The sequence below is a fragment of the Anomaloglossus baeobatrachus genome, chromosome 6 (genome assembly GCF_048569485.1).
Source record: "Anomaloglossus baeobatrachus isolate aAnoBae1 chromosome 6, aAnoBae1.hap1, whole genome shotgun sequence".
Lineage (NCBI taxonomy): Eukaryota > Metazoa > Chordata > Amphibia > Anura > Aromobatidae > Anomaloglossus > Anomaloglossus baeobatrachus.
In genome coordinates, this window is record NC_134358.1 from 279823708 (window position 1) to 279843207 (window position 19500).

At 40.9% G+C, this 19500-nt stretch overlaps 1 protein-coding gene across 8 annotated transcripts in view; it reads left to right on the forward strand.

Annotated features, from left to right (window-relative positions):
* The window catches only part of CDH12 (cadherin 12), a 1513562-nt gene that overhangs the window by 486347 nt on the left and 1007715 nt on the right, over positions 1 to 19500 (forward strand). For all 8 annotated transcript variants that reach the window (XM_075314868.1, XM_075314867.1, XM_075314866.1 and 5 more), the window contains one exon: positions 7239 to 7280. The gene's annotated coding sequence lies outside the window, so the exon portion shown is untranslated. The remainder of the gene's footprint in view (positions 1 to 7238; positions 7281 to 19500) is intronic.

The window sequence follows — 19500 nt, forward strand, 5'->3', positions numbered from 1 at the left end:
GAGGAAGAAAGAATGGTTAGCACCTCTATGCCACAAACACAGCGTGGACTTGGTCCGCATGGCTGCGCAAGACACATGAGCGCCTTTATGCTGCACTACCTCCAACATGACCCTCGTATTGTCAAAATTAGAAGTAATGATGAGTACTGGCTTGCCACACTTTTAGATCCCCGGTACAAGTCCAAATTTTGTGACATAATTCCAGCCATAGAAAGGGACGCACGTATGCAGGAGTATCAGCAAAAGCTGTTACTCGATCTAAGCTCGGCTTTTTCACCAAACAACCGTGGTGTACGGAGTGAATCTCCCAGTTGTAACTTAACAAACATGGGACGGTCTCGTCATCTTCAACAGTCTACCCGTACCAGCAGAACTGTATCTGGTGCTGGTAACAGCAATTTTATTGAATCTTTTCATAATTTTTTTAGACCCTCCTTTGCAAGGCCACCAAAGACAACAAGTCTGACACATAGTCAACGGCTGGAGAGGATGATACAGGAGTATCTCCAAATGAACATCGATGCCATGACTTTGCAAATGGAGTCTTGCTCATTTTGGGCTTCAAATCTTGAAAAATGGCCAGAGCTCTCCACTTACGCCTTGGAGATCTTGTCGTGTCCAGCTGCTAGCGTTTTCTCTGAATGTGTCTTCAGTGCTGCTGGGTGTGTGCTGACAGATAAGCGCACGTGTTTGTCCAGTGACAATGTGGACAGACTAACGTTCATCAAAATGAACAAGTCATGGATCCACAAGGAATTTACTACCCCAGTGTCCTCCTGGGGAGAGTAAATGCTTGTGTATTTTGAATGTGCTTGATGCAAATCTACCTGTGAAGTGTACAACTGGGGCACAAGTGCTGCCACTGAAGGGGTGTCTATGTGGCCCAATTTTTGGAAAAAAGGGAGACTCCCCTTGGAGTAAAACTTGCTTGCAGTGTTTCTAAAAATGATCCTAGATGAACAGATCGGGGATCAGCAAAGACTTTGCTACCCACCCCAGTTTCATCCTGGGGACAGTTAAGGATGGCGTATTTTTGAATGTTCTTGATGCAAATCTACCTGTGAAGTGTACAAGTGGTGCACAAGTGCTGCCACTGAAGGGGTGTCTGTGTGGCCCAATTTTTGGAAAAAAGGGAGACTCCGCTTTGAGTCACCTTGCGGTGTTTTACATCATTTTAGAAGGGCATGCCATGCCTATATCTGTGTCTCCTCCTCTTTTTCCTTGTCCAGCTCTTCTGTTTTCGCATGAGTATTTGTCCTTGTCACTTTCCCATGTGTTTGTGTTGTGTTGTGAGTTGTTTGTCACCTTTTGGACACCTGTGTTTTTATGTGTTTGTGATTGCCTCCCATTGTTTCCTATGGGTTTGAGCGGTTCGCCGAACCAGTTCACTGAGCCGAACTCAAACTAGACCTCCATTTGACGAACCAAGCTCGAGCTGAACCGCGACCGTTTCGCTCATCTCTAGTGCTAACCACTGAGCCACCGTGCAAATATCAGCATCATTGAGCCTGTCTAGGATTACATTAAGAGAAGGAAGGATTTGCACAAAGTAACATCCACAGAAAATTTGTGGTTAGTTATCTGAGAGTTCGTTCCCATGATCATTATTAGCAGTGTTTTGAGTGCAGCGTTTTTTTAAATGAGTCAAAAACACTGTGTAAGGCCTCCGCCACACATCCGTGCCGCCAGCACGTGTTTGTCATTTTTTACACGTACCGGCGGCACGGAGACACGTACAGCAATGCTACCCTATGGTAGCAGGCACACACACGTAAAACCACACGGAACGTGTGTCCGTGTGCGTTTGTACGTGTGTGCGTTTTTCAAAGCGCTGACATGTCCGTTTTTTCGCCGGCAGCACGGGTGTCACACGGCCCGCACCCGTACTACACGGGTGTAGTGTAGATGCGGTCCCGTGTGACACGCGCCGGAGAAAACACACGTGTCAGTGAAAAATAAAAAAAACATTAACTCACCTTCTCCTGCCCTCCTGTCTCTGCCGCTGCTGCCTCTTGCTGCCGACCGCCGCTCATTAATCTCATAGAATATTCACTTCACTGCCTGGCAGCAGCAGCAGCGGGGAGACGGGAGGGCTGGAGCCGAAGATCAGCACCACAGACAGCAGCGCGGACATCAGGAAGGACCAGGTGAGTATAATAATTACCGGTTCTACGTGTGCTATCGCAGATAGCACACGTAGAACACACGTGGCCCGCACGTACCAGAGACACGTACTTACCTGCACGCAACACGCAGGGGAAATACGTGTCTCTCGGCACGTGCGTGAATTTCACGTGAATGTGGCAGAGGCCTTATACAGTATAAGTACAATGGATGGGATTTAAAGAAATTGAATACCCGCTGTTTCTTTTCTATGCAGCGCAAACTGACATGACAAGCCGCAACAGGTCAATTTCTTCTTGTGGAGATGGGAGTGTTCTCAATGGGAGAAAAAAACATGTGTGAATATATCTAGAAGAATTGATTCTTTGATGTTGTTTTGAAAGCAAAAGGAGTCACCAAATATTTATTTGATTTAGATTTTATTTGACTTAGAATTCTGCTTTGCTCACTAAAATTTTGGCACTACACTGTATATATGTATTTATAATGTTCACGACCTACAAACATGGCTTAGTTACACCAATTCTATCAGGAGAAATGGGCCCAAATTCAACCAACTATTGGAACAAGCTTGTGGAAGGATATCCAAAATGTTTAACTCAAATCATACAGTTTCAAACCCCTTAACGACCACGGGCAGCAAATATTACGTCCCTGCAGTAATAGTGTTGATCCCCACCTGCTGGTGGATCTGTTCACATGTCACCTGATTTGTACAGCTGACATGTGTGCCTCGCAGGTATGAGTGGAATCGCTATCCACCCATACTTGTTAACCCCTTAAATCTGTAAAGATGTGAAAGCGCCATGTTAACGGCGATAGATCTGTAGTCACAGGATGTCATCAGAGGTCCCATGACTTAGTCACATGGATCCGATGGTTGTCATGGTAGCACAGTGTTAGTAGATAACTCCTGTAGCTCACAAGACTAAGGTCTTGTCAAAAGCAGCTGAGCTCTGCAGCTTACAAGAGATTATCATTTCTCCTAGTCTGAGTGGTGCTTTTCTGATTGGGAGAAATGAATGAGCGATCAGACAGCTGATCCTTATAGTCCCCTAGGTGACCTAGTAAAATAACAAAAAAAGTTTTGAAAAATTAAAAAAAAAACTTAAAAGTTCAAATTCCCTCCAATTTACCCCATTGAAAATTTAAGGGTTAAACACATAAAAAATATACACACATTTGATATTGATGCGTTCAGAAATGCCCGATCTATCAAAATATAAAATCAATCAATCTGATTGGTAAACGGCGTAGCAGCAAAAAAATTGCAAATGCCAAAATTACATTTTTGGTCGCCGCAGATTTTGCGCAAAATGCAATAACAGCCAATCAAAGCGTAGCATGGAGCAGAAATGGTACCATTGAAAATGTTAGCCCAATATGCAAAAAATAAGCCATCAATTAACCATAGATCCCAAAAAATGAGAACGCTATGGGTCGTAGAAAATGGTGCAAAACTTACGCCACATTTTTTTGACAAACCTCTAATTTTTTTTAACCCCTTAGTTAAAAGTAAACCTATAAATGTTTGGTGTCTACGAACTGAACTTGCACTGACCTGAGGCATCACAGCAACACATCAGTTTTACCATAAAGTGAACACTGTAAATAAAATATCTCAAAAACTATAGTGCAATCGCACTCTTTTTTGCAATTTTCCGCTTTTGTAATTGTATTGCCGTTTTCCAGTATACTATATGGTAAAACTCACTGTTTCATTTAAAAGTACAGCTTGTTCCACAAAAAATGAGCCCTCACGTGACCAAATTGACTGAAAAACAAAAAAATTAAGTCTCTCGGAACAAGAATGGTGAAAAAAAGCGGAAAATGCAAAATCGGCCGCTCGTAAAGGGTTTAAGGTCAATGGTACCAAATACTAATGAAATGTATGTAAAGTTTTGCCTCTGCAGAAAGTAAAAAAAATGCCTTAAAAATTCTCTATAAAGGAGAAAAAAAACACTCCCTGTGTGCACCTGAGGAAAGAGGTAGACCACCTCCGAAATGCACAGTGCCTGTATTTGTTATTTAATTATTTTAATAAAAATGTTTTTAATAATTTTCCCTGGTTCACTCCTGATCTGTAGAGCAAGACGGAGAGGCCCTATTTGTTCTGATCCTGCATCTTAAAACATTCTCTCTCTCTCATTATTCTGGCATTTAGCAAATGTAAATAACTTTGGTAATCCTAATTGACCTAAAATGGGAAAGGTGTATTCTGATTTCATGTCAGACAGTGAGAAAAACATGCATATGCCTTTTTAGATAGTGTATGTACAATTCTAGTTTCAACTGTGTATGTATGTATACATACAGTTAGGTCCAGAAATATTTGGACAGTGACACAAGTTTTGTTATTTTAGCTGTTTACAAAAACATGTTCAGAAATACAATTATATATATATATATAATATGGGCTGAAAGTGCACACTCCCAGCTGCAATATGAGAGTTTTCACATCCAAATCGGAGAAAGGGTTTAGGAATCATAGCTTTGTAATGCATAGCCTCCTCTTTTTAAAGGGACCAAAAGTAATTGGACAAGGGACTCTAAGGGCTGCAATTAACTCTGAAGGCATCTCCCTCGTTAACCTGTAATCAATGAAGTAGTTAAAAGGTCTGGGGTTGATTACAGGTGTGTGGTTTTGCATTTGGAAGCTGTTGCTGTGACCAGACAACATGCGGTCTAAGGAACTCTCAATTGAGGTGAAGCAGAACATCCTGAGGCTGAAAAAAAAAGAAAAAATCCATCAGAGAGATAGCAGACATGCTTGGAGTAGCAAAATCAACAGTCGGGTACATTCTGAGAAAAAAGGAATTGACTGGTGAGCTTGGGAACTCAAAAAGGCCTGGGCGTCCACGGATGACAACAGTGGTGGATGATCGCCGCATACTTTCTTTGGTGAAGAAGAACCCGTTCACAACATCAACTGAAGTCCAGAACACTCTCAGTGAAGTAGGTGTATCTGTCTCTAAGTCAACAGTAAAGAGAAGACTCCATGAAAGTAAATACAAAGGGTTCACATCTAGATGCAAACCATTCATCAATTCCAAAAATAGACAGGCCAGAGTTAAATTTGCTGAAAAACACCTCATGAAGCCAGCTCAGTTCTGGAAAAGTATTCTATGGACAGATGAGGCAAAGATCAACCTGTACCAGAATGATGGGAAGAAAAAAGTTTGGAGAAGAAAGGGAACGGCACATGATCCAAGGCACACCACATCCTCTGTAAAACATGGTGGAGGCAACGTGATGGCATGGGCATGCATGGCTTTCAATGGCACTGGGTCACTTGTGTTTATTGATGACATAACAGCAGACAAGAGTAGCCGGATGAATTCTGAAGTGTACCGGGATATACTTTCAGCCCAGATTCAGCCAAATGCCGCAAAGTTGATCGGACGGCGCTTCATAGTACAGATGGACAATGACCCCAAGCATACAGCCAAAGCTACCCAGGAGTTCATGAGTGCAATAAAGTGGAACATTCTGCAATGGCCAAGTCAATCACCAGATCTTAACCCAATTGAGCATGCATTTCACTTGCTCAAATCCAGACTTAAGACGGAAAGACCCACAAACAAGCAAGACCTGAAGGCTGCGGCTGTAAAGGCCTGGCAAAGCATTAAGAAGGAGGAAACCCAGCGTTTATTGATGTCCATGGGTTCCAGACTTAAGGCAGTGATTGCCTCCAAAGGATTCACAACAAAATATTGAAAATAAAAATATTTTTTTTGGGTTTGGTTTATTTGTCCAATTACTTTTGACCTCCTAAAATGTGGAGTGTTTGTAAAGAAATGTGTACAATTCCTACAATTTCTATCAGATATTTTTGTTCAAACCTTCAAATTAAACGTTACAATCTGCACTTGAATTCTGTTGTAGAGGTTTCATTTCAAATCCAATGTGGTGGCATGCAGAGCCCAACTCGCGAAAATTGTGTCACTGTCCAAATATTTCTGGACCTAACTGTATATATATATATATATATATATATATATATATATCTATATATATATATAGATATATATATCTATATATATATATAGATATATATATATATATATATATATATAGATAGATAGACAGATATAGTACAGACCAAACGTTTGGACACACCTTCTCATTCAAAGAGTTTTCGTTATTTTCATGACTCTAAAAATTGTAGATTCGCATTGAAGACATCAAAACTATGAATGAAAACATGTGGAATGAAATACTTAAAAAGATGATTACAGCTTTGCACACTGTTGGCATTCTCTTGATGAGCTTCAAGAGGTAGTCACCGGAAATGGTTTTCCAACAGTGTTGAAGGAGTTCCCAGAAATGCTTAGCACTTGTTGGCCTTTTTGCCTTTACTCTGTGGTCCAGCTCACCCAAAACCATCTCGATTAGGTTCAGGTCTGGTGACTGTGGAGGCCAGGTCATCTGGCATAGCACCCCATCACTCTCATTCTTAGTCAAATAGCCCTTACACAGCCTGGAGGTGTGTTTGGGGTCATTGTCCTGTTGAAAAATATATGATGGTCCAACTAAATGCAAACCGGATGGAATAGCATTCTGCTTCTGGATGCTGTCGTAGCCATGCTGGTTTAGTATGCCTTCAATTTTGAATAAATCCCCAACAATGTCACCAGCAAAGCACCCCCACACCATCAAACCTCCACCTCCATGCTTCACAGTGGGAACCAGGTATGTGGAGTCCATCCGTTCACCTTTTCTACAAAGACACGGTGGTTGGATCCAAAGATCTCAAATTTGGACTCATCAGACCAAAGCACAGATTTCCACTGGTCTAATGTCCATTCCTTGTGCTCTTTAGCCTCAAACAAGTCTCTTCTGCTTGTTGCCCGTCCTTAGCAGTGGTTTCCTAGCAACTATTTCACCATGAAGGCCTGCTGCACAAAGTCTCCTCTTAATAGTTGTTCTAGAGATGAGAAGGTGTGTCCAAACTTTTGGTCGGTATATGTATATATATAGCAATATATATATATATATATATATATATATATATATATATATATATATATATTTGGATATATCTGTTATGGGTTTTTTTCATGTTAATTGGTAACTATGCAGTGACAGTACTTTTTTCTTTTGCTTGTTTACAGAGGAGCCACCTTACTACCTGTGTACATGCTTCTCAAGATTGGGTAAGTTTTTGATTCATTTATACAAATAAAGGGCAGTTCTGTCCTATTGAAATCTGCTAAGGGTTATTCTGCATAAATCACTGTTATGTACGAAAGAGGTTAAACCTTTTACATATGTTATTTATTACATTATCATCGCAGCAATACCTGGCATCAAGAAATCTAGGTTCTGAAGCCAGCATTAAGAACCGGAACAAAAGTTAGCAACCCCCATCACACCAGGGAATCCTTAAAATTGACAATTGTATCATTTTAGAAAATCCTACCCCCACTTTGAGTTTGTTTTATGGTCCTACAACAATCAGGAATTTTGAGATGTACTTAGTAGTTAGTAGTGCTTAGATCTTCTGAAGCACTATTGAGGAAGTATATTTGTTAATGGGATCTAAGCATAAAGCTACTAAAATATTATGGGCCAGCACTGATAAGGTTCGTATATGTAGAAAATAAGGCTTCTTTATATGTCTCTATCATCAGGCAGATTTCAACTCACAGGCATCCATAAGTCTTTTATTTTGGCACATCTCAGATATGAGTGAACTCATTTTAATGGTTCAAGGTGGCAATGGATTTCCAATGCAATGCTCTGATTAGCTCCTCTATCTTCTCTCGTTGGTATTCTATCTGTCCTCTATGTGTCTTCTGTTTACAGGCTTCTAGTCTTTATTCACTGAACCCCATGAAGTGAGTTAGGACACATAATCATGATGTTTCTTGCTGCCCAAGCTCATGTGTAGTGCAATACATGTGATTATTGTCCATGATGTGCTTCTCACCTAAGATGATATTGAGGGGCCTTATGAAAAATAGCAGTGTTGGTGGTCTGGAAACAGTAGAAGACAGAGACGAGGATCCAATGGATAGACCAGCAAGAGTGGTAGAGTTATGGTGAGGGCATAGTAAAGGTAGATTTGCTTGGCTCTAATTGATATGAAAATAGTCCAAGCCCTTTCAATACCATATTTTAAACAGCATCAATGTTTTTAGATTCACATTGCAATATATATAGTTGTTTTCAGATTTTGAGAATGTTTTAAGACACTGTATTCTAGAAAATACTTTAAAGAATTTGTTTGGAAGATGACACTATTTCCCTAAAGATAATGCAAGAAAAAAAATACAATAAGCAGTTGTAGGATAATAGCACATTAAGTCAATTGGGAAATGAAGCTATAGAATTGAAAGTCGACTAGGAAAACATTATAAAATATGGAAATTCCACACAATATAAAGTTTGCATTTTAATCACTTGATTTTGCTTTACATTAAAATGAAATATTCACAGACACAGTCATTAGTTCTGTATCATGCTATCAGCTTTTTGTTTTTGTTACATTTGTTATAAAGAAAAGAACAGTAATGCAATTTTTTCTACTTCAAACTAAAATGAACTAATATGCTTAGCTTAGTTTGGGTGAGAATAAGGCAATGTTTCTCAAATCAGATCATCAGATCTCTGCTTTGGGGCTCAAGCCCAATGCAATATTTGCTGCAATACAGTAAGCAGTAAATGTGTTGCGCTTAGGTTCCTCCATAAGGGAGATGCTCTCAATATTTTATACACACTCTTTTTTTGCTATGAAAGACTTGCTGTTCATCTCTATGAAAATATAGAAATATAGATATGCTGTTTGGGTCCAGATTACATATAGAGTAATATTGGCAGAACTGGTAGTATAAGATAATTGTATAGGCTGTCATGTACCAACAATCAATTTTATTATGCCATTTACAAGCAGGTGTAATTAGTGTATGGGGAACTTGAGAGATGATCATCTCTGACAAGATTCAAATTTACTAAATCACATCAATTGTAGTTGGAAATTGGAATACCAGCTAATTTATTCATCATGAATTCAATGTCCCTTACACTCTGCTGTTTATAAAGTCCAGAGCATAAATAAGATATAGAATACAAGAAAAGGCAATGTATTCTCATCCCTCTGCCCTCCTTTCTGGCCACCATCACTGCTCGCTATCCACTGAATTGTCTTCTGTTCCTTATTACCACTGTTGCATACTGAAAACCTGCACCTTTTCCCTGCAGGCTTTGGCTTCCTCAAAGTCACAATATTTTGAATTTATGACATACATGAGGAGGAATGCCCAGAGCTTAGCTGCAGCTGGAAGTCCCAGCCAAAGTGTGCATCATAAAGTTGTGATGACAATGTTGAGACCTTACGTAAAGACATTCCAGAGCAGTTCGGTGGTAAGAAGAGGATGATATGAGGGACAGCCAGCATTGTAATTGGGTGTACAGGAGAGGCCTTTAATACACAGCAAAATGCTACAAACTGAAGCCTTGCAAGACAAAACAATCACTGATCTCGGGGAAATCAGCCAGAGAAAACACTGCCGGCAGCTAGCAAAGGCGCTCAACACAGTGAAATCCTAGGTGCATTGCCCCCTGGGAAGTATGCAAATCAAAAGGGTCCGTGAAGCCTTTGTTAGGAGTCTCGACACAGAAAATAGCCAGATATCCCTCCGGGAAGGACTTAGCCAAAGAGTGGCTCTTTTTAGGAGACCACCATAAACATCATATTTTAGGTACCGTCACACTAAGTGACGCTCCAACGATATTACCAGCAACCTGACCTTGCTGGGATCACTGGAGCATCGCTACACGGGTTGCTGGTGAGCTGTCAAACAGGCAGATCTCACCAGCAACCAGTGACCAGCCCCCAGCCAGCAGCGACGCGTGGAAGCGATGCTGCGCTTGGTAACTAAGGTAAATATCTGGTAACCAACTCGATATTTACCTTGGTTACCAGCGGACACTACTTAGCGCTGGCTCCCTGCACTCCTAGCCAGAGTACACATCGGGTTAATTACCCGATGTGTAGTCTGGCTATATGTGCAGGGAGCAGGGAGCCGGCACTGACAGCGTGGTAACGAAGGTAAATATCGGGTACCCAAGGAAAGGGCTTCTTGGTTACCCAATATTTACATTGGTTACCAGTGTCTGCAGAAGCCGGCTCCCTGCTCACTGCACATTCAGTTGTTGCACTCTCACTGTCACACACAGCGATGTGTGCTTCACAGCGGGAGAGCAACAACTAAAAAATGGTCCAGGACATTCAGCAACAACCAGCGACCTCACAGCAGGGGCCAGGTTGTTGCTAGATGTCACACACAGCAACATCGCTAGCAAGTTGTGCCTCAGCAGCGATGTTGCTAGCGATGTTGCTTAGTGAGACGTGGCCTTAAGTGGCCCTTTTAGTCAATATCCAGCTCTTGACAAGGTTAAAGATATGACAAGGGAAATACCAAGGCCAGGTATCCATCCACAGACAGCTGCTTCAGGGTATTGCCCCTCATCAGTGTGGAGTAGGATTCTGGTTAGGTGGGAGCAATGCTTAGTAGGCAAACTGAAGTCTTGAATGAGTTATAATATAATCTATATTCTAGAGAAAAAAAGAAAAAAAATGAAACCACACAAACAAAAGTACATGTATATGTGCCACCCCACAAACTGTAAACATCCAACCTATTGTCCAAAAAAAAGGAAATGAAAGTTGACAGCACTCAATAGCAAATTACATGCAAAAAAAAGTGGTGAATTATTGGCCCATGTGAAAAGGAGACAACAACTCAGCTCAGGAGCAAGTGAGCCTTTGTCAAGCTTATCAATGGCTCACTTGCTCTTGCTCTGAAATGTTGCCACCTCTTCACAGGAGCCAATAAATATACACATTATTGCATGGAATTTTCTATTAGATGCTGTCCACTTTGCTTCTTTAGATTATAGATAATATACTTGTTTTAGAAGAATTCAATTCTACTGGGATAAATTTGTCCATCTCTAGAAGTTTCCCATCATTGTTTTACAGATGTAGAGGAGTAGACACAAAACAATTTTGACTCTAAAGCATTGAGAGTTCAAAGTACCTCTTGCTGAATAAACCAGAAACTTGTTTGACTCTGATTTTACTGCAAAGAATAGCATTATCCAGGCACTAAAAATTGTTAAAAGTCGAAAATCTTTACTAATTTACAATTTGTAAACATTTTGGACCATTGTAAGTACAAACATATAACATCTCCAGAAGTAACAGCATACTTTTATATCAAGCATCTATGGAATCATGTACTGGTAAAAACAATGATGCCCCACCTAATCACTAGATGTGCATTAACACTGCATGGCTATTGGGAATGAGCATTCCTAGGAACACATGTCTCCTAATAATCATACAGTCTGGTCAGGCAGACAATCAAACAATGAACTAGTGTTTTGACATAATTAAAATATCATTAATGTCAGCAGCATATTATGATCTATGCTGCTGAGTACTATGGCATATAAAACGTTCTACTCCTGGCCATTCTTTGTGAAGCTGAAGCATATTCTGTCTGAAGAGGCTGTTAAACAACCTGGGCAGGAAACATTTTAGGCAATGTTGATATGTCCGGTTATCATCCATTACAAAGGATCCAGGAGCAATTTGTTGTTTGCCCAACTTTTTTTTGCCAGTGGATCACTGCTGGATTTCTTCTTAAATATGATTAATGGATATGTTAAAGAAGCCTTACCTATCAACCAGATTGAGACTCTACATTGTTTGTGTCATTCCCAGTTAGCAACATTAGAGTTTTATTACAAATTACTCAAATTTTGCAAGTTATGTTTAGATTAATGATGGGTGAGTAGTACAATGCTTGGTGCTCGGTAACCATAATGATGAGTGAAGACGACGATGCTAGAGTGATCATTACTCAAGTCGAGCTGGTCAGATGCTCAGCTCAAGTAACAAGCATAATCTAAAGGGTGCTTTACACGCTACAATATCGCTAACGATTTATCGTCGGGGTCACGGTGTTTGTGACGCACATCCAGCGTCGTTAGCGACATCGTAGCGTGTGACATGTACGAGCGACCTGCAACAATCGCAAAAGTGGTAAAAATCGTTGGTGTTGGAGAGGCCATCCAAACACCAAATATCGTTGTCTGGTGAGTAGCGATGTTGTTCGTCGTTCCTGCGAAAGCACACATCGCTATGTGTGACACCGCAGGAATGACGAACATCTCCTTACCTGCGTCCCGCCAGCAATGAGGAAGGAAGGAGATGGAAAGTTCGGTCTGCTCACCTCTGCCCCTCCTTTGCTATTGGGCGGCCGCTTAGTGACGTCGCTGTGACGCCAGACGAACTGCCCCCTTAGAAAGGTGGTGGTTCGCCGGTCACAGCAACGTCGCTAGGCAGGTAAGTAGTGTGACGGGTGTAAGCAATATTGTGCGCCACGGGCAGCGATTTGCCCGTGTCGCACAACCGACGGTCGGTCCCGATATCGCAGCGTGTAAAGTACCCTTTAGTCAATGATTGGCAATCAGCACTCTGCCCACATATAGAAAGGCATAAACATTGCATTTCCAGGGAGGGGTAGGATAGAGAGGGTTTTTGTTTGGACACAGCACATCCAAAAATGTTGTTTTTACCCTCCCAGTGAGAGCCAGTAAACCAACTATGTGGATTATTCCTATGATTCATGAGCAACACATCCAAGCACCCATGATACTTGGCCAAGCCATATATATCATATATATGTGTGTTTTTTATTTTTTTTTATTTTTAATATTTCATAGATTAGATAGTTCTTGTATGCAGAGTAACAATTTTAGGACGAGTAGTTGGGGAAAAATAATGTGAGCCTTCTCTTAATAAGCAATTTAGCTGCCAAAAAGATCAGATTACTGTATATCTCGTAGTCATGAGGAATATGCATCCTGTTATTGTTCCACCTAGTTTGCACTATTGCCAGCAGCACCTCCATTTTAACCCTGGGCCATGGGATGCAAACAATCTATGATTATGTAAGAATTTCTTTTTCAGTAGCTATTTGGTGCTGTTTACATGGACAATAATTGGTGTGAAGCGCTTCTATGAATGTTTGCTCCGCCAATCATGGCTTAGTGTAAAATAATGTTCGGTTAGCAGGCATGTAGTGAGATTGATCAGGCCCTACCGTAGGTATAATATGGCCGACAATGATAAACAATTCTTTTTAAGATAAAAGAGATGTCTGCAGCACAAATAACATAGCTTTAAAAGCAAAGGCTTCAGAAAAGTACTGAACATGAGGATCTAACAGCACTGTGAAAATGATATTTTTCAGTAGTTCAATGCCTTAAGAAAACTCTATCGTATTATAATAATGGTAAGAAAGCAGATTGTGACCATGAATTATGCCTAAAGACAGATGCTTTAACAAGGAATTATCAAAATGGAGAAAGATTAAAAGCATGGATTAATCTCAGTAAAGTTCAGTTGTAACCCATTTTATATTTGCCAAGCTTATGGACCTAAGTAACAATGAATGTATTTAATTATATAGGCAGATAGGTTTCTTAAAACAATCGAAATACATAAACGAAATACATAAACCTTGATTTTTACAAGAAACCCAGTGGAAATCACTAATTTTTCTGAAATTAATCAATCTATTCACTGATTGAGGCTGTGACGAGTAAGTGATAAAATATTTAGAGAGTAAATGTCTTTTCTTGCAGCTTATAGAATTGTCTTCAGGGTTATGCTATGTTGTCTTTTTTTCTGTTTTACATCTGAGCTCTGTTTTATTCGTGTCAAGTATCATATACTTAAAGATACTGCTGCTTTCCTTTATTATATTTTTGCATCCCATTCTTTTCTCTTCCAAGTTCATACAAAGTTCTGATATTTTATGTAAAGCGCTCTCTTACATCCACTTACATCTCTCTTACAACCACTCCATCAGTACTTCAAACTGATAGATAGTTCTAGATATAAAATGGACTAAGTTAATTCCTTTTAAAAAAGACCTTAATGCATAGGGTTATGTGTACAAGTGCAGATACAAGGTGGAACAAGGACCTGTCATTTATTTAAAAATAAAGAATAATAAACCGGCTATAGAGTCACATCCATCTTACGTGTAAGGGCTGGGTTTGCAAACGGCAGGTGCTGAGGTGGGTTTGTAAACGCCTACCAGATAGCGCTCATTATTAGGGATGATCGAATACCTCAAATATTCGGCTTCGCAAATATTTTACGAATGCCTCGCCGCTATTTGACTATTCGATGTGCAATGTAAGTCTATGGGAAGCCCGAATAGTACCGAATAGTTGTTATTCGGGTTTCCCATAGACTTACATTTTGCATCGAATATTTGCAATTAGTCGAATAGCGGCGAGGTATTCGGAGAATATTCGCGAAGCCGAATAATCAAAGTATTCGATCATCCCTACTCATTATATTATAGTGATTACAATGTTCATAGACTAATTATAACAGTGGGTAGGGCTGCAAGATAGCTTGGGTGTGGTTAAGAAAACAGGAATCTGATGTCAGGTTCTTTTTGCCGATCTGGCCTCAGTCTTCACTGTTCACTATGTGGTTTAAATAACATTTTAATTTTACTTCGCAGTTTTTCACAAATATATCTTTATTTATATATTTTAAAAATACTGTATTTTAATGGAAAGACTTATTTTGTTTTGTTTCAAGTAAAATATGTTTGTTATTAATATTTCATTTGAAAAAATGAGAGACACGTCTGCACTTAATTTCAAGATTGATAGTATTGGTGACACGTGGCACCAAATCAAGTAAAAAAAGCATATAAAAGTAAATATATATTTACTTTTATATGCTGTTTTACTTGATTTGGTGCCACATGTCACCAATACCATCAATCTTGAAATTATGTGCAGATGTGCCTCTAATTTTTTTTTACAATGTTCAAATGAAATATTAATAACAAATATACAAATATATAATATATATATATATATATATATATATATACTGTATATATAATATATAAAGCTCAGTGTATGTGTGTGTGTATCTATGTATGTATGTATGTGTGTATGTCCGCTAAAGGAATTTGCACTGTCGCATTTACAATCACTAAATTTTGCACAGACGCCCCATGTGACCCAGGGAACGTCATAGACTATGTTTGGGTGGGTAAATTTAGCCCCGTGCTTTCCAGTTACTCTACAAAAATCCTACAGCCATTAAACTGAATGGAGCTGGGAGCTGCAGGCTATAAATAGCAGCTGTCAGTGGTTGCTATAGGAACAAAATAAACTGTTAGTATAACAAGCTTATGTGTGTGGTAAAAAGATGTCGGTGGTGAGACGGATAAAGAGAGACAGAGAAACAGACAGAGACAGACGGGGAAAGAGACAGACGGGCAAAGGGAAATCCGGGCCAAGAGACAGACGGGCAAAGAGACAGACGGACAAAGAGACAGACGGGCAAAGAGACAGATGGGCAAAAAGACAGCCCTGGAAAGAGACAGACCTGGAAAGAGACAGACTGGGAAAGAGACAGACCGGGAAAGAGACAGACCGGGAAAGATACAGCCGGGCAAAGAGACAGCCCTTGAAAGAGACAGCCCTGGAAAGAGGCAGCTGGGCAAAGAGACAGCCGGGCAAAGAGACAGGCAGGCAAAGAGACAGCTGGGCAAAGAGACAGACCTGGAAAGAGACAGACATGGAAAGACACAGACCGGGAAAGAGACAGACCGGGTAAAGAGACAGCCCTGGAAAGAGACAGCCCTGGAAAGAGACAGACTGGTAAGAGACAGACGGGCAAAGAGACAGATGGGCAAAGAGACAGATGGGCAAAGAAATAGACCTGGAAAGAGACAGACCATGAAAGAGACAGACCAGGCAAAGAGATAGATGGGCAAAGAGACAGACAGGAAAGAGACAGATGGACAAAGAGACAGTCCTGGAAAGAGACAGCCCTGAAAAGAGGCAGCTGGGCAAAGAGACAGCCGAGCAAAGAGACAGACCTGGAAAAGGACAGACCTGGAAAGAGACATACGGGAAAGAGACAGAGCGGGAAAGAGACAGCCCTGGAAAGAGACAGACCTAGAAAGAGACAGCCCGGCAAAGAGACAGCCCTGGAAAGAGACAGCCCTGGAAAGAGACAGCCCTGGAAAGAGACAAACCAGGAAAGAGACAGACCAGAAAAGAGACAGACCGGGAAAGAGACAGACCAGGAAAGAGACAGACCTAGAAACAGAAAGCCGGGCAAAGAGACAGCTGGGCAAAAAGACAGCCGGACAAAGAGACAGAAAGAGACAGACAGATACAGAGAATGAGACAGATAAACTGATGCAAATACAGACAGAGAGATAGAAAGAGACAGACCAAGAAAGAGACAGACAGCAAGAAAGACTGACATCGACACACAGACAGAGACTAGGTGAGAGACAGAGAGACAGTTACTATCCCGGGCAACGCCCGGGTACTACAGCTAGAATATATATATATATATATATATATATATATATATATATATATATATATATATATAAAAATATATATATATATATAGATATATATAGATATATACATATCTATATATACTGTATATATAAAGACGGCTACAAAACCTAATAAAAATAATTTGAATGAAAAGTATATATAAAAACGTGTTGCCACACTAAATGCTCATGGTTAATTTTGACAAATATATTAAAAATTCACATGAAATGAAAAAATACAAAACATATTGATTAATTAAAAAATAGTTTAACCCTTTAAGGATCCATCAATTTTTTTTTTCATTTTTGCATTTTAGTTTTTTCCTCCCTTATTCCAAGAGCCAAAACATTTTAATTTTTCTGTCAATATAGCCATGTGAAAGCTTGATTTTTGCTACATGGGTTACTTTTTTTTATTGACACCATTCGTTTTATCAAATTATGTAATGTTTGGCAGGAAAAAGATTCCACGTGTGGCAAAATAGCAAAAAAAAAGTAAAATTCTATAGCAGATTTTTTTTCAATCTGTTTATAACATTCATTTTACCATAAAACTGACCAGGCAGTATAATTCAATAATTATAATTAACAACTGTGGGCAGTGTGCGTTTAATTTCTGATGTTTGTCAGCTGTCAAATCAACCAACATATGCAGTGAAAGATACAGACTCGGTGTACGAGCCAGTATCAAATTCAGGGACATGACTCATGATGTATATAGTACATCAAGGGTTGTTAAAAGGTTAAAAACGCCAATTCAAGGGTAATAATTGTTAATTGCTAACCAGCGACTGCTTGGCTATGTGCGCACAGTGCATTTTTCGCGGCGTTTTTCGGGTGCGTTTTTGTGCTTAAAACTGCATGAATTTGCTTCCCCAGCAAAGTCTATGACTTTTCATTTTTGCTGTCCGCACACAACTTTTTTGCACCAGATCAATATTGATTGTCACTCATTTTGTATTTCTTCCATTTTCTTACTATTGCACCAACAGTTGTCTCCTTCTCACCCAGCATCTTACTTATGGTTTTGTTGCCCATTCCAGCCTTGTGCAGGTCTATGATCTTGCCCCTGACATCCTTAGAAAGCTCTTTGGTCTTGTCCATGTTGTAGAAGCTAGAGCCTGACTGATTATTATTAATTGACTCTGTTGACAGGAGTCTTTTATACAGGTGACAATTTAAGACAGCTGTCTTTAATTCAATAAAGAGTTGATTAAGAGTGTCTAAAGGTGATGTCACACATAGCGACGCAGCAGCGATCACGACCAGCGATCTGACCTTATCAGGATTGCTGCTGCGTCGTTACATGGTCGCTGGTGAGCTGTAAAACAGGCAGATCTCACCAGCGACCAGTGACCAGCCCCCAGCCAGCAGCGACGCGTGGAAGTGTAACTAAGGTAAATATCGGGAAACCAAGGAAAGCACTTCTCTTGGTTACCCAATATTTACTTTAGTTACTAGCGTCCGCCGCTCTCACACTGCCAGTGCCGGCTCCCTGTTCCCTGCACTCCTAGCCAGAGTACACATCGGGTTAATTACCCGATGTGTACTCTAGCTACATCTGCAGGGAGCCGGCATTGTCCGCGTGAGAGCACACCGCTTAGCGCTGGCTCCCTGCACTCCTAGCCAGAGTACACATCGGGTTAATTACCCTATGTATACTCCAGCTACGTATGCAGGGAGCATGGAGCCGGCACTGGCAGCATGAGAGCGGCGGACGCTAGTAACTAAGGTAAATATCAGGTAACCAAGGAAAGGGCTTCTTGGTTACCCAATGTTTACCGTGGTTACAGCTTACTGCAGGCTGCCAGATGCCGGCTCCCTGCTCCCTGCTCACTTCAGTTCGTCACTCTCTCGTTGTCACACACAGCGATGTGTACTTCACAGTGGGAGAGCAAATTCCAAAAAATGAAGCAGGACATTCAGCAACGACCGGCGACCTCACAGCAGGGGCCAGGTCATTGCTGGATGTCACACACAGCGACAGCGAAGGGACGTCGCTGCTACGTTACAGTAAATGGTGACTTAGCAGCGACGTCGTTATCGTCATCGCTATGTGTGACACCACCTTAAGGGGTTTGTAGGAGTTAGAACTCTTAGGGGTGCTTTGCACGCTGCGACATCGCTAGCCAATGATAGCGATGCCGAGCACAATAGTACCCGCCCCCATTGCACATGCAATAGCTTGTGATAGCTGCCGTAGTGAACATTATCGCTACTGCAGCTTCACATGCACATACCTACCCTGCGACGTCGCTCTGGCCGGCGACCCACCTCCTTCCTAAGGGGGCGGGTCGTGCGGCATCACAGCGATGTCACACGGCAGGCAGTTAATAGAAACGGAGGGGCGGAGATGAACGCAGGAACGAGGGACAACATCGTATCTCCTGTTGGTGCAACATTGTGAAACTGAAAGACGCTACACAGATCACCAATTTTTGACGCTTTTGTGATCGTTTATCGGCGCATCTAGGCTATACACGTTGCAACGTCGTTACCGGCGCCGCATCTGCATCACTTTCGATTTGACCCCGACGATATCGCAGTAGCGATGTCACAGCATGCAAAGTACCCCTAAGTCTATGTGCGCATGCTGTGTTTTTTTGATGCTGCATTTTTGGCCGCTAAAAGTGCACAACAAGGCATAAAAACGCACCCGTGGCAAAACCACGCAAAAAGCGCACCGGTAAGAACGCGTGCGTTTTTGCCGCATTTTGGTGCATTTTTGGCTTTGTTTTGCTGCGTTTTTCTGCGTTTTTCCAATGCATTGCATGGGGGAAAAACGCAGGAAAGAATTGACATGTCCATTTTTTCTAAAAGCTCAAAAACACAGCTTAAAAAAAAAGTTATGTGCGGACAGCAAAAATGAAAAGTCATAGACCTTGCTGGGAAAGCAAAGTTATGCAGTTTTGAGCACAAAAACGCACCCGAAGAACGCGCAAAACCGCCGCGAAAAACGCAC